At 40.3% G+C, this 15885-nt stretch overlaps 1 protein-coding gene across 2 annotated transcripts in view; it reads left to right on the top strand.

Moving 5' to 3' along the window:
• The first annotated feature begins 838 nt into the window (after positions 1 to 838).
• LOC121422515 (chromatin-remodeling ATPase INO80-like) overlaps positions 839 to 15885 on the top strand; it is a 40660-nt gene continuing 25613 nt past the window's right edge. Inside the window, exon 1 of one of the 2 annotated variants that reach the window (XM_041617637.1) lies at positions 839 to 1088. The gene's annotated coding sequence lies outside the window, so the exon portion shown is untranslated. The remainder of the gene's footprint in view (positions 1089 to 15885) is intronic. The other variant, XM_041617635.1, reaches the window with a different exon arrangement.

Below are 15885 nucleotides of genomic sequence, written 5' to 3'. Positions count from 1 at the left end.
CTTATTGGTCTTTAGACCAAAAGCTTCGGTCTGTTCCGCTGAACTCCGTTGGCTCCGAAGGTCTAACTTGATCTTTACAAGGAATCATTCTCCATAAACCAGGGAACTGGGAGTTGAGCGACTGCCGAAGTCTGTCACTGTTTCCCCCCTTTTTAAGTTTATTTTACCCTCTTTGGTGCATTTCAAGCCAAAACGGAAGAAAGAAAGAAAAGCAAAGGAAAGAAAGAAAGGAAGAAAAGCAAAGGAAATAAATAAATAAAGAAAGAAATAAAGGAAAGGAAAGAAGAAAGAAAGAGAAAAAGAAAGAAAGGAAGGGGAAAAGAAAGGAAGAAAGACAGAAAGGGAGGAAGGGGAAAAAATGATGATATAGACTAGAAAAGAAAGCAAAAGCTAGAGGGAATAAAATCAGAAATAGATATGAAATAAATAATCCCTTTTCTTTTTCTTTCTTTCTTTTTTATGTTTTCCCCTCTCCTTTTCTGTTTCCTTTAATTCCTACCCCAACCATTTCCCTCTTTTTTTCCGGAAAGAAATTTCGATTGGGATCATAGGCGGCGGAAGCGGGGGGGGGGGGGGGGGGGACGGTCCCCCCTAAAGTTTTCACTGATAACCTTTTTTTTGTTTTTTTTTTGCTTGTCAATTTTGTTTCCTGCGCCCCCCTAAATTCTGGTGAACTCCCCTATTTTTTTTTTGGCTTCCACCGCCAATGATAGGGTACTAGGCCTAGCGCACCCATTTCCTCATGCACATACAACCCCATCAGGGAATCGTGAATCAAAGTGAATGCATCCACGCTGTAAGTGGCGCCATCATGCAAGTGCTCACTGTTCGCGCGGACTGCGAAGTTCGTCGCACGGTGTCGTCGGTCTTGTCATGCTTACAGTACGCGCCATACATTCCATAACAGGTGTATTATTTTGGTCGATTGAGCTTGTCGAAGCTGCCACTCGAAAATTGGATTCAGAAGAACTCGGAGATAGATCGAATATAGGTGCATGGATTGACCGAAATTGGAATAACTCACTCGGAAGGAGGTTCAACTTGGAGATATAAAAGACAGGCATTATCGAATTAAAAAGTATTATTCCGTAAGTTTTAATAGCTATAGTCTCTATATAATTTTTATGGTAATTATATTGGATGATGTTATTTTAACAATTTTTCGGTAATGTAATTAAAAAACAAACATTTTGAGGGTTGTAAGCCGATAAAATGGGGTCCACCCGCCAGTCATAAGGACCACTGGTCATAATACCCGCTAGTTATAAGGACCGCTAGTCATAATAGTCATAAGGGTCGCTATTCATAAGGGGCTTTGTTCATAGAGGTCGCAAGTCATAATCAACGATGGGGTTCGCCATTCATAATCAAACAAGAGGGTCGCTAGTCATAATAAAGGAAGAGGGTCGCCAGTCATAAGGAGGAAAAGGTTTCGTTGATCATAAGGGTCGCCATTCATAATAGTGGATGAGGGTCGCCAGTCATAATAGTAGAAGGGGTTCGCCAGTCATAATGGTAGATGAGGGTCGCTATTCATAATAGTAGAAAGGGTTCGCCAATCATAATAATGGATGAGGGTCGCCAGTCATAATAGTAGAAGGGGTTCGCCAGTCATAATGGTAGATGAGGGTCGTTAGTCATAATAGTAGATGGGGTTCGCCAGTCATAATAATGGATGAGGGTCGCCAGTCATAATATTAGAAGGGGTTCGCCAGTCATAATGGCAGATGAGGGTCGCTAGTTATAATAGTAGATGGGGTTCGCCAGTCATAATAATAGATGAGGGTCGCCAGTCATAATATTAGAAGGGGTTCGCCAGTCATAATGGCAGATGAGGGTCGCTAGTCATAACAGTAGATGGGGTTCGCCAGTCATAATAATAGATGAGGGTCGCCAGTCATAATATTAGAAGGGGTTCGCCAGTCATAATGGCAGATGAGGGTCGCTAGTCATAATAGTAGATGGGGTTCGCCAGTCATAATGGTAGATGAGGGTCGCTATTCATAATAGTAGAAAGGGTTCGCCAGTCATAATGGCAGATGAGGGTCGCTAGTTATAATAGTAGATGGGGTTCGCCAGTCATAATAATAGATGAGGGTCGCCAGTCATAATATTAGAAGGGGTTCGCCAGTCATAATGGCAGATGAGGGTCGCTAGTCATAATAGTAGATGGGGTTCGCCAGTCATAATGGTAGATGAGGGTCGCTATTCATAATAGTAGAAAGGGTTCGCCAGTCATAATAATGGATGAGGGTCGCCAGTCATAATAGTAGAAGGGGTTCGCCAGTCATAATGGTAGATGAGGGTCGTTAGTCATAATAGTAGATGGGGTTCGCCAGTCATAATAATGGATGAGGGTCGCCAGTCATAATATTAGAACGGGTTCGCCAGTCATAATGGCAGATGAGGGTCGCTAGTCATAATAGTAGATGGGGTTCGCCAGTCATAATAGTGGATGAGGGTCGCTATTCATAATAGTAGAAAGGGTTCGCCAGTCATAATAATGGATGAGGGTCGCCAGTCATAATATTAAAAGGGGTTCGCCAGTCATAATGGTAGAAGAGGGTCGCTAGTCATAATAGTAGATGGGGTTCGCCAGTCATAATGGTAGATAAGGGTCGCTATTCATAATAGTAGAAAGGGTTCGCTAGTCATAATAATAGATGAGGGTCGCCAGTCATAATAGTTGAAGGGGTACGCCAGTCATAATGGTAGATGAGGGTCGCTATTCATAATAGAAGAAAGGGTTCGCCAGTCATAATAATGGATGAGGGTCGCCATTCATAATCAAACAAGAGGGTCGCTAGTCATAATAAAGGAAGAGGGTCGCCAGTCATAAGGAGGAAAAGGGTTCGTTGATCATAAGGGTCGCCATTCATAATAGTGGATGAGGGTCGCCAGTCATAATAGTAGAAGGGGTTCGCCAGTCATAATGGTAGATGAGGGTCGGTATTCATAATAGTAGAAAGGGTTCGCCAGTCATAATAATGGATGAGGGTCGCCAGTCATAATAGTAGAAGGGGTTCGACAGTCATAATGGTAGATGAGGGTCGTTAGTCATAATAGTAGATGGGGTTCGCCAGTCATAATAATGGATGAGGGTCGCCAGTCATAATATTAGAAGGGGTTCGCCAGTCATAATGGCAGATGAGGGTCGCTAGTCATAATAGTAGATGGGGTTCGCCAGTCATAATAATAGATGAGGGTCGTCAGTCATAATATTAGAAGGGGTTCGCCAGTCATAATGGCAGATGAGAGTCGCTAGTCATAATAGTAGATGGGGTTCGCCAGTCATAATAATAGATGAGGGTCGCCAGTCATAATATTAGAAGGGGTTCGCCTGACATAATGGCAGATGAGGGTCGCTAGTCATAATAGTAGATGGGGTTCGCCAGTCATAATAGTGGATGAGGGTCGCTATTCATAATAGTAGAAAGGGTTCGCCAGTCATAATAATGGATGAGGGTCGCCAGTCATAATATTAAAAGGGGTTCGCCAGTCATAATGGTAGATGAGGGTCGCTAGTCATAATAGTAGCTGGGGTTCGCCAGTCATAATAATGGATGAGGGTCGCCATTCATAATCAAACAAGAGGGTCGCTAGTCATAATAAAGGAAGAGGGTCGCCAGTCATAAGGAGGAAAAGGGTTCGTTGATCATAAGGGTCGCCATTCATAATAGTGGATGAGGGTCGCCAGTCATAATAGTAGAAGGGGTTCGCCAGTCATAATGGTAGATGAGGGTCGCTATTCATAATAGTAGAAAGGGTTCGCCAGTCATAATAATGGATGAGGGTCGCCAGTCATAATAGTAGAAGGGGTTCGCCAGTCATAATGGTAGATGAGGGTCGTTAGTCATAATAGTAGATGTGGTTCGCCAGTCATAATAATGGATGAGGGTCGCCAGTCATAATATTAGAAGGGGTTCGCCAGTCATAATGGCAGATGAGGGTCGCTAGTCATAATAGTAGATGGGGTTCGCCAGTCATAATAATGGATGAGGGTCGCCAGTCATAATATTAGAAGGGGTTCGCCAGTCATAATGGCAGATGAGGGTCGCTAGTCATAATAGTAGATGGGGTTCGCCAGTCATAATAATAGATGAGGGTCGTCAGTCATAATATTAGAAGGGGTTCGCCAGTCATAATGGCAGATGAGAGTCGCTAGTCATAATAGTAGATGGGGTTCGCCAGTCATAATAATAGATGAGGGTCGCCAGTCATAATATTAGAAGGGGTTCGCCTGACATAATGGCAGATGAGGGTCGCCAGTCATAATAGTAGAAGGGGTTCGCCAGTCATAATGGTAGATGAGGGTCGTTAGTCATAATAGTAGATGGGGTTCGCCAGTCATAATAATGGATGAGGGTCGCCAGTCATAATATTAGAAGGGGTTCGCCAGTCATAATGGCAGATGAGGGTCGTTAGTCATAATAGTAGATGGGGTTCGCCAGTCATAATAATGGATGAGGGTCGCCAGTCATAATATTAGAAGGGGTTCGCCAGTCATAATGGCAGATGAGGGTCGCTAGTCATAATAGTAGATGGGGTTCGCCAGTCATAATAATAGATGAGGGTCGTCAGTCATAATATTAGAAGGGGTTCGCCAGTCATAATGGCAGATGAGAGTCGCTAGTCATAATAGTAGATGGGGTTCGCCAGTCATAATAATAGATGAGGGTCGCCAGTCATAATATTAGAAGGGGTTCGCCTGACATAATGGCAGATGAGGGTCGCTAGTCATAATAGTAGATGGGGTTCGCCAGTCATAATAGTGGATGAGGGTCGCTATTCATAATAGTAGAAAGGGTTCGCCAGTCATAATAATGGATGAGGGTCGCCAGTCATAATATTAAAAGGGGTTCGCCAGTCATAATGATAGATGAGGGTCGCTAGTCATAATAGTAGCTGGGGTTCGCCAGTCATAATAATGGATGAGGGTCGCCATTCATAATCAAACAAGAGGGTCGCTAGTCATAATAAAGGAAGAGGGTCGCCAGTCATAAGGAGGAAAAGGGTTCGTTGATCATAAGGGTCGCCATTCATAATAGTGGATGAGGGTCGCCAGTCATAATAGTAGAAGGGGTTCGCCAGTCATAATGGTAGATGAGGGTCGCTATTCATAATAGTAGAAAGGGTTCGCCAGTCATAATAATGGATGAGGGTCGCCAGTCATAATAGTAGAAGGGGTTCGCCAGTCATAATGGTAGATGAGGGTCGTTAGTCATAATAGTAGATGGGGTTCGCCAGTCATAATAATGGATGAGGGTCGCCAGTCATAATATTAGAAGGGGTTCGCCAGTCATAATGGCAGATGAGGGTCGCTAGTCATAATAGTAGATGGGGTTCGCCAGTCATAATAATAGATGAGGGTCGCCAGTCATAATATTAGAAGGGGTTCGCCAGTCATAATGGCAGATGAGGGTCGCTAGTCATAATAGTAGATGGGGTTCGCCAGTCATAATAATAGATGAGGGTCGCCAGTCATAATATTAGAAGGGGTTCGCCTGACATAATGGCAGATGAGGGTCGCTAGTCATAATAGTAGATGGGGTTCGCCAGTCATAATAGTGGATGAGGGTCGCTATTCATAATAGTAGAAAGGGTTCGCCAGTCATAATAATGGATGAGGGTCGCCAGTCATAATATTAAAAGGGGTTCGCCAGTCATAATGGTAGATGAGGGTCGCTAGTCATAATAGTAGCTGGGGTTCGCCAGTCATAATAATGGATGAGGGTCGCCATTCATAATCAAACAAGAGGGTCGCTAGTCATAATAAAGGAAGAGGGTCGCCAGTCATAAGGAGGAAAAGGGTTCGTTGATCATAAGGGTCGCCATTCATAATAGTGGATGAGGGTCGCCAGTCATAATAGTAGAAGGGGTTCGCCAGTCATAATGGTAGATGAGGGTCGCTAGTCATAATAGTAGAAGGGGTTCGCCAGTCATAATAGTGGATGAGGGTCGCTATTCATAATAATAGAAAGGGTTCGTCAGTCATAATAATGGATGAGGGTCGCCAGTCATAATAGTAGAAGGGGTTCGCCAGTCATAATGGTAGATGAGGGTCGCTAGTCATAATAGTAGATGGGGTTCGCCAGTCATAATGGTGGATAAGGGTCGCTATTCATAATAGTAGAAAGGGTTCGCCAGTCATAATAATGGTCGCCAGTCATAATAGGAGAAAGGGTTCGCCAGTCATAATGGTAGATGAGGGTCGCTAGTCATAATAGTAGATGGGGTTCGCCAGTCATAATAATGGATGAGGGTCGCCAGTCATAATAGTACATTGTATAAAATTAGGTGTTAATTTAGCGCTTACAGTGATTGTATAGTGATTGCACTGGGAGTGTTGGTTTTCTAGTTTAAATTTGAACTAGAAAATCAGCACTAGTAGTGCAGTCACTATACAAGCACTGTAAGTGCTGAATTAGCAATTAATTTTTACAGTGTAGTAGAGGTTTGCTAGTCATAATAGTAGATGAGGGTCGCTAGTCTTATTAGTAGAAGAGGGTCGCTAACCATGATAGTGGAAGGGGTTCGCCTGTCAGTAGAAGGGAACTTTGCTACATAATAGCTGAGGTGGGCGCAAAGCGTGAGAACACAAAAAAAATGTGATTTTCAAGCCTAATATGTATTATATTGTAGTTCAAAAAGGGTATTTAATTTCGAATAAGAGCACATTTTTATTTTGAAAAATGGGATTTTTTTAAATCATAACCAGCAGGAGCTATTAAAAATGACACCCTTTAGAAAGATAAATTATCTCATGTTATTGACATTACTTTTGTGACCATCCTGAAATGTTTTGTTGGACTTCAAGAACAGTATTTAGTTTTGAAAAAAGAGCACATTTCATTTTGCCAAAAGGCTTTTTCCTTTTGAAAAAGGGCATTTTTTTTACCTACGGCGATTTTTTTTTCATCATAACCAGCAGAAGTTGTTAGAAATGACACCCTCCCCTAAAAAAAATCAAATTATCTTTAGGCGAAAAGGTGTAGATTGTGAATGATTCCAATAACAAGGAAATCTTCTTTGAATATATGCATTTAAGATAGTGTTGACCTAAACCTGTACCACAGTATTTTCTAAAAGCCTTTTTTTTAATAGAGGTTTTTTTTAAGAAAAATGTCTTTTCTATGTATATTATACTTTTTTTTAGTTGATGTTGAATATGATATGAGCATGAAATTATTCCTTCATATTATATATTTCATTTTTTGAAAAGGAAAAAAAAACAAATATTCATTGTTTACAGGACACTCATTTGTAAAGGATTTGGAAGAAAGCATCTTAAAGGAGTGGGAGGAAGGTTTTTTTCTCATATATATCATCTAATGCAATGCTATATTATTTGATAAAACATACAACTTGTTATTAAGAGAGTAAAATGCGACACTGATGGAAAGTATGTTCCTTATTTCATTGATTTCATTGTATGGGCAAAATGACCCTAAATTTTTTAGATGTATTGAAAGTATCTTATTGGACTATGATGATCCTCATAAAATCCTATGTGGTGATTGGAACCTGGTCCAATGTTTTGAGTCAGTGAGTTAATTTAGTTGATCCATGGCGTCAGTTAAATCCAAATCCAAAATGTTATACTTGGAGACAGCCCACACCATTGAAGCAAAGTAGAAAACATTATTTTTTGATATCTTCAGATATTATTTCTTTGGTTAGAAAATGTGATATTTTTATTTTTTTTTTATTTATTTTTTTTTTAAACAAGTGCACACCTAGTTACCAATAATGCATACAGCATTTCCATTTATTTGAAAGCAGGATAAAAGAGCATTGTAGATTAAATGCCTTGCTCACGGGCATAGCTGCTGCGGCCGGGGATCGAACCCCGGACTTTCCATGTATAGCCAGGCGCCTTAGACCACTCGGCCACGGCACCTCCACGATATCCTAAATATTGATTTAGGATATCGTACCGATCACACAATGATCAGTTTAGAGATTGTGTTAGCTAAATGTTTTTACAGTATCTTGATATTGTCTTCATGGTAAAGCTTTTGAAACTGTTAGAAAAGAGAAACTCAGATTTATTATTGATTATCAGTTGTTTTTTATACACTGTTCATAGGCGGATCTAGGGGGTCCGAGGGGCCCACCCCCCCCCCCCCCCATTGGCGGAGCAAAAAAAATAAAAGGGGGGAAGAAAGAAAGAAAGAAAGAAAGAGAGAAAAAAAAGAAAAAGAAGGGAAAAGAGAGGAGAAAAAAGAAGGGGAAACACAAGAAGAGGAAGACGAGTGAATAAAATAAGATGAGGGGAAGCCTAGGAAAATGATTTTTAAAATCCTTAATGTCACTATAAAAAAAAAATCGCTTGCGCTTCTCGCTTGCATTGCATGTAAGGTGATTTACATATCAATATGGAGATTGAAATATTAAAATTTGAAGTCAACATAGAAAACATATTTCAGCTCAGAAATCGTACTTTCATTATTTTGTTTGATTTACAAAGTGATTTTTAAAAAGTGCTCAGCAAAACTTTTTGTTTTATGGTCTGAATTTTTAAAAATTTCGGCTCGCGATTATAGCTCGCATTGATTGTTGAAAATCTATCAACTCATGCATCTTCTTCATAAATCATAAATACAAAAGTGCTTTAAATGTATAGTTTTCAGGTCATAATATTAATAGATTTCACGCTCTCACATTAGGCTTATTAGGTTAATAAATAAGATATTAATTTAAGAATCAAATTGTCCCTTTTTTTTCTTATAGCCATAATTTTCATATGATGACACAATGCTCTTGGAATGTCCTGGTCCTATGTCAAAACTCAAAGTAATAATAATGAAACTTTTGAATGAAATTAAAATAATGAAACTCTTTTTTAAATCTCATCCATATCCACCTCACAATTTTTCCTACAAAGTGCTTGAAATACAGAGCTTAAATTGACCCTTTTCAGATCGGAATATCAAATGTTTTAAGCTCGCGCTTCACGCTCACACTTTATCGATTTTAACGATGACAAAAGGTATTTAGAATGCCCACTCAGATTCTAGGTCTAAATCTGAAACACGCGCGCGTTTATTCAGATACGCAGCTTGTTCTCTGTATAAATCATTATCCAGTTTTATTCCACAATATAAAAAAAATTGTGCTCGCGCTTTGCGCTCAATGTAGAAAGATATCCAATTACTCATCCTTTTCATGATTTACAAAACATGAATGGAGTGTCCCGTTTTTAGGTGTAAACAGCGGCGTAACAGGGGTCGGTGGCCAAGGGAGGGGGGGGGGGGGGGGGGGCAAGAGACAAAAATTTCCCGGTCATATCATGGAATAAACAGGCGCAATGGTGTAATTAGGCGACGATTTCGAAAGGGCAAGACATTGTGTATCAGGCAGAATTTATCTTTTAAAAAAGAGCGATGCGAGCGAGCAAAAATTTTGACATTTTTAATACAAAAATCCAATTTTGTGATAGATTTTGACATGATATCCAGAGAATATATTTCACTCTTCTCTCTTTCCATCCCTTTTTTGTGATCTGTACGCCACTGTTAACAGGATTATTTGCGGCAGTAGCGTGCAGAGTAAACAAAACCAAAATCAAGGGGCGCAGTATGGCGCATGTGCTAAAAAAGCTGCTTAAAATAAGTCCCGAGCGAGCGAAGCGAGAAAAAAATCACATTTTCATGAGAATCTAAATTTGAGATATCTTTTTTTACATGGTAAAACTTTTGGGGACCATGGCCCAACCCTTCCATACTCATATACGGCAGTGCTATGCGTTTGGGGTCTGGGGCGGAGCCCCCGGAACTTCTTGATATCAAAGCCATTTAAACCTCGCAGATTGCCGCTATTTAATCAAATTGCGGGTATATACAGAATATAGCTTTTACACAACACATTTATTCAACCCAGTTGAACCAAATATTTTGAGGGGGCAAAACATAGCAATGTGGGGGGAAGTCGCCAGCGAGCAAGTGAGCTGGAAAAAAAATGCCTATTGAAATTAAATTCTAATTATGTGATAGATTTCTCCATTATATTGAGCAAATAACACATTTCATTGTTTCCATTAATTTCATTATACGTTGTCTCCCATAAATTCTTTAATTTCCTCTTGGGTGTTGAACCAAGACCCCCCCCCCTGCGCCTGTACGCCAGTGATTGAAAGTAAAGCTTAATGTAGGAAGGGTCCCTAAAGGGGGGGGGGGGCGTAATAGAGCCATTTGAAGGTCATAGATGAAGAGCCCCTACTGCTTGGGGTCTGGGGCAAAGCCCCGGTAGCTTTTTTTGCATAAAATTTAGCAAGCTAATAGCACAATGTTGTATGCAGTTCCTCTTTCTTCTCGCTCTTTATTTTCTATCCTCGTCAGCCCGGTCGTGTTATTAAGTTTTTATTTCTTGTCCCTTTTCTTTGTTTTCCAATTTAGCTTTTGACTAATTCCATTCTACCTTCATTTCCCGCTATTGTTTGCCATCTTTTAATTTATTTCCCATCATGCTATTGCACTATATAGGTCTATTTCAGAATGATTTGTTCTTTCTCAAATGTTTTTCTTTCGTTCTTCCCGCTTTCCTTCCTTTTCCATTTCAAAAAATATATTTTTCCTTGTTTTCTTTTTAATATATTATATTAACAATTTCTGCTCGCGCTTTGCGCTCGCTATATTAAAGGAAACCAAAACCCAAGAAGAAAAGCAATTTTACTTGAAAGAGTAAAATGAAAGGATCAATTTAAAAAAAAGTTTCATCAAAATCGGTTATGAAATAAGCAAGTTATGGGAGTTTGAAAACTCTTGTTGTACTTTCTAAGGGCATCCTTAAATTGGCAAACGTGCTTCAATATGGCTGATTTTGTGGACATCTCTCCATTTGTTTTGTACACAAATTTTCAGATTTTCCTCATTATCTTTCAAGTTGCATCTTGCCTCCTTCTGAGCACAACATATGTCATGGGAAAATATAATCCACACCATATATGTCAAGGTCAGGAGGTGATAATGTGAAATATGTAAAATAAAGGGGAAAATCTGAAAATATGTGTACAAAACAAATGGAGAGTTGTCCACAAAATCAGCCATTCAGTCATTTCTGCTCGCGCTTCACGTTCGTAGTAGTTATTCATTTGCATGCACATCTTTTTCAGAAAAAATACAAAGGATTTCCAAAAAATTAGCTCGCGCTTCGCGCTCACATTATATAAATAAAGATGATATTGTCCATAAATGTTTATTCATAGGAATAAAGCTAAGAAGTGAGTATTAGGATTACCCCTTCAAAGAAACCAAAAATTATCTTCGAGTGGCCGATCGGGGAAAATATGTCTGAAAAAAATTCCGCCCCCCCCCCCTATTCAACATTTGTTGAATTGATTCATGATAATGGTACAGTATTGCAAGAACAACCAGACATCTTAAGAGAAATTGGGTCATATAATGAACAGTTATATAAATATAAATATCATGGAAATAGTGATGCTGAAGAACTTTTTTTTTTATCTTATTAGAGAAGAGAGTTTCCATAGTCTTACAGAGGAAGACGATTCTTCTTTAGAAGGAGAAATATCTTACAGTGAAGTTGATTTTGCATTAAAAAAATATGAAAAATAATAAGCCTCCTGGACGTGATGGATTTACAACTGATTTTTTTAAAGCATTCTTTCAGGACTTAGGTATATTCTTGGTACGAAGTATGAATTTTGCTTATATTTCTGGAAAATTATCCATCTCACAAACAATAATGGCTTGATAACATTAATTCCTTAAGGTGACAAAGTAAGACATTTCATCAAAAATTGGAGATCAATTTCATTGTTGAATGTTGTTTGTAAACAGTTGTAAAGTTGTATTGCTCACAGACTTTAAAAAGTATTACCATATAATTATTCATGTTAATCAATCAGGATTCTTGTCTGGACGATTTATTGGTGAAAATAGGAAAATTTTGTATTATTTAATTGTGTATATGGAGAAGAAACATATTCCTGATTTCTGATTTTTCATGATTTTTTGTTTAAAACGCTTTCCATTTTTAAATTTGGCAAATCTGTCATGACATGAATAAAAAATACTTGATCAGAATGCATTTTCTAGTGTTATAGTCAATGGGCAAATGACATTAAGATTCGTTTTTGTTAAGCGCTAAAAGTCTTGGGTTGTTAATTCGAAATTCACACTCTGCCAAACGAATTTATGTTGGCTTAAAAGAATACAAAGTTCTTTAAAATGCGGATGACACAGTTTTATTTCTCAATGGTGCAGCTGCCAGTTTCTGTAATGTACTAAATATTTTGGATTCATTTGCTAAATGTAGTGGGTTGAAGATCAATACGCAAAATCTACCATCTACCTCAGCTACCATTTTGACTGGCGAACCCCTTCTACTATTATGAAAATCGACCCCCATCTACTATTATGACTGGCGAACCCTTTCTTCTATTATGACTGGCGACCCCAATCCATTATTATGATTGGCGAACCCTTTCTACTATTATGAATAGCGACCCTCATCTACCATTATGACTGGCGAACCCCTTTTAGTATTATGACTGGTGACCCTCATCCATTATTATGACTGGCGAACCCTTTCTACTATTATGAATAGCGACCCTCATCTACCATTATGACTGGCGAACCCCTTCTACTATTATGAATAGCGACCCTCATCTACCATTATGACTGGCGAACCCCTTCTACTTTTATGTCTGGCGAACCCCTTTTAGTATTATGACTGGCGACCCTCATCCATTATTATGACTGGCGAACCCTTTCTCCTATTATGACTGGCGACCCTCATCCATTATTATGACTGGCGAACCCTTTCTACTATTATGAATAGCGACCCTCATCTACCATTATGACTTGCGAACCCCTTCTACCATTATGACTGGCGAACCCCTTCTACTTTTATGACTGGCGAACCCTTTTTAGTATTATGACTGGCGACCCTCATCCATTATTATGACTGGCGAACCCTTTCTCCTATTATGACTGGCGACCCTCATTCCTTATTATGACTGGCGAACCCTTTCTACTATTATGAATAGCGACCCTCATCTACCATTATGACTGGCGAACCCCTTCTACTATTATGAATAGCGACCCTCATCTACCATTATGACTGGCGAACCCCTTCTACTATTATGAATAGCGACCCTCATCTACCATTATGACTTGCGAACCCCTTCTACTATTATGACTGGCGAACCCCTTTTAGTATTATGACTGGCGACCCTCATCCATTATTATGACTGGCGAACCCTTTCTCCTATTATGACTGGCGACCCTCATCCATTATTATGACTGGCGGCCCTCGTCCATTATGACTGGCGAACCCTTTCTACTATTATGAATAGCGACCCTCATCTACCATTATGACTTGCGAACCCCTTCTACCATTATGACTGGCGAACCCCTTCTACTTTTATGACTGGCGAACCCTTTTTAGTATTATGACTGGCGACCCTCATCCATTATTATGACTGGCGAACCCTTTCTCCTATTATGACTGGCGACCCTCATTCCTTATTATGACTGGCGAACCCTTTCTACTATTATGAATAGCGACCCTCATCTACCATTATGACTGGCGAACCCCTTTCTACTATTATGAATAGCGACCCTCATCTACCATTATGACTGGCGAACCCCTTCTACTATTATGAATAGCGACCCTCATCTACCATTATGACTGGCGAACCCCTTCTACTTTTATGTCTGGCGAACCCCTTTTAGTATTATGACTGGCGACCCTCATCCATTATTATGACTGGCGAACCCTTTCGCCTATTATGACTGGCGACCCTCATCCGTTATTATGACTGGCGACCCTCATCCATTATTATGACTGACGAACCCTTTCTCCTATTATGAATAGCGACCCTCATCTACCATTATGACTGGCGAACCCCTTCTACTATTATGAATAGCGACCCTCATCTACCATTATGACTGGCGAACCCCTTCTACTTTTATGACTGGCGAACCCCTTTTATTATTATGACTGGCGACCCTCATCCATTATTATGACTGGCGAACCCTTTCTACTATTATGAATAGCGACCCTCATCTACCATTATGACTTGCGAACCCCTTCTACTTTTATGACTGGCGAACCCTTTTTAGTATTATGACTGGCGACCCTCATCCATTATTATGACTGGCGAACCCTTTCTCCTATTATGACTGGTGACCCTCATTCCTTATTATGACTGGCGAACCCTTTCTACTATTATGAATAGCGACCCTCATCTACCATTATGACTGGCGAACCCCTTCTACTATTATGAATAGCGACCCTCATCTACCATTATGACTGGCGAACCCCTTCTACTATTATGAATAGCGACCCTCATCTACCATTATGACTGGCGAACCCCTTCTACTTTTATGACTGGCGACCCCCTTTTATTATTATGACTGGCGACCCTCATCCATTATTATGACTGGCGACCCTCATCCATTATTATGACTGGCGAACCCTTTCTACTATTATGAATAGCGACCCTCATCTACCATTATGACTTGCGAACCCCTTCTACTTTTATGACTGGCGAACCCTTTTTAGTATTATGACTGGCGACCCTCATCCATTATTATGACTGGCGAACCCTTTCTCCTATTATGACTGGCGACCCTCATTCCTTATTATGACTGGCGAACCCTTTCTACTATTATGAATAGCGACCCTCATCTACCATTATGACTGGCGAACCCCTTCTACTATTATGAATAGCGACCCTCATCTACCATTATGACTGGCGAACCCCTTCTATTTTTATGACTGGCGAACCCCTTTTAGTATTATGACTGGCGACCCTCATCCATTATTATGACTGGCGAACCCTTTCTCCTATTATGACTGGCGACCCTCATCCATTATTATGACTGGCGAACCCTTTCTACTATTATGAATAGCGACCCTCATCTACCATTATGACTTGCGAACCCCTTCTACTATTATGACTAGCGAACCCCTTTTAGTATTATGACTGGCGACCCTCATCCATTATTATGACTGGCGAACCCTTTCTCCTATTATGACTGGCGAACCCTTTCTACTGTTATGAATAGCGACCCCCATCTACCATTATGACTTGCAAACCCCTTCTACCATTATGACTGGCGAACCCCTTCTACTTTTATGACTGGCGAACCCTTTTTAGTATTATGACTGGCGACCCTCATCCATTATTATGACTGGCGAACCCTTTCTCCTATTATGACTGGCGACCCTCATTCCTTATTATGACTGGCGAACCCTTTCTACTATTATGAATAGCGACCCTCATCTACCATTATGACTGGCGAACCCCTTCTACTATTATGAATAGCGACCCTCATCTACCATTATGACTGGCGAACCCCTTCTACTATTATGAATAGCGACCCTCATCTACCATTATGACTTGCGAACCCCTTCTACTATTATGACTGGCGAACCCCTTTTAGTATTATGACTGGCGACCCTCATCCATTATTATGACTGGCGAACCCTTTCTCCTATTATGACTGGCGACCCTCATCCATTATTATGACTGGCGAACCCTTTCTCCTATTATGACTGGCGACCCTCATCCATTATTATGACTGGCGAACCCTTTCTACTATTATGAATAGCGACCCTCATCTACCATTATGACTTGCGAACCCCTTCTACTATTATGACTAGCGAACCCCTTTTAGTATTATGACTGGCGACCCTCATCCATTATTATGACTGGCGAACCCTTTCTCCTATTATGACTGGCGAACCCTTTCTACTGTTATGAATAGCGACCCCCATCTACCATTATGACTTGCGAACCCCTTCTACCATTATGACTGGCGAACCCCTTCTACTTTTATGACTGGCGAACCCTTTTCAGTATTATGACTGGCGACCCTCATCCATTATTATGACTGGCGAACCCTTTCTCCT

The sequence above is a fragment of the Lytechinus variegatus genome, chromosome 10 (assembly GCF_018143015.1).
Source record: "Lytechinus variegatus isolate NC3 chromosome 10, Lvar_3.0, whole genome shotgun sequence".
NCBI lineage: Eukaryota > Metazoa > Echinodermata > Echinoidea > Temnopleuroida > Toxopneustidae > Lytechinus > Lytechinus variegatus.
The sequence above is the reverse complement of the archived record's forward strand: the minus strand, read 5'-3'. Positions and strand labels throughout refer to the sequence as shown.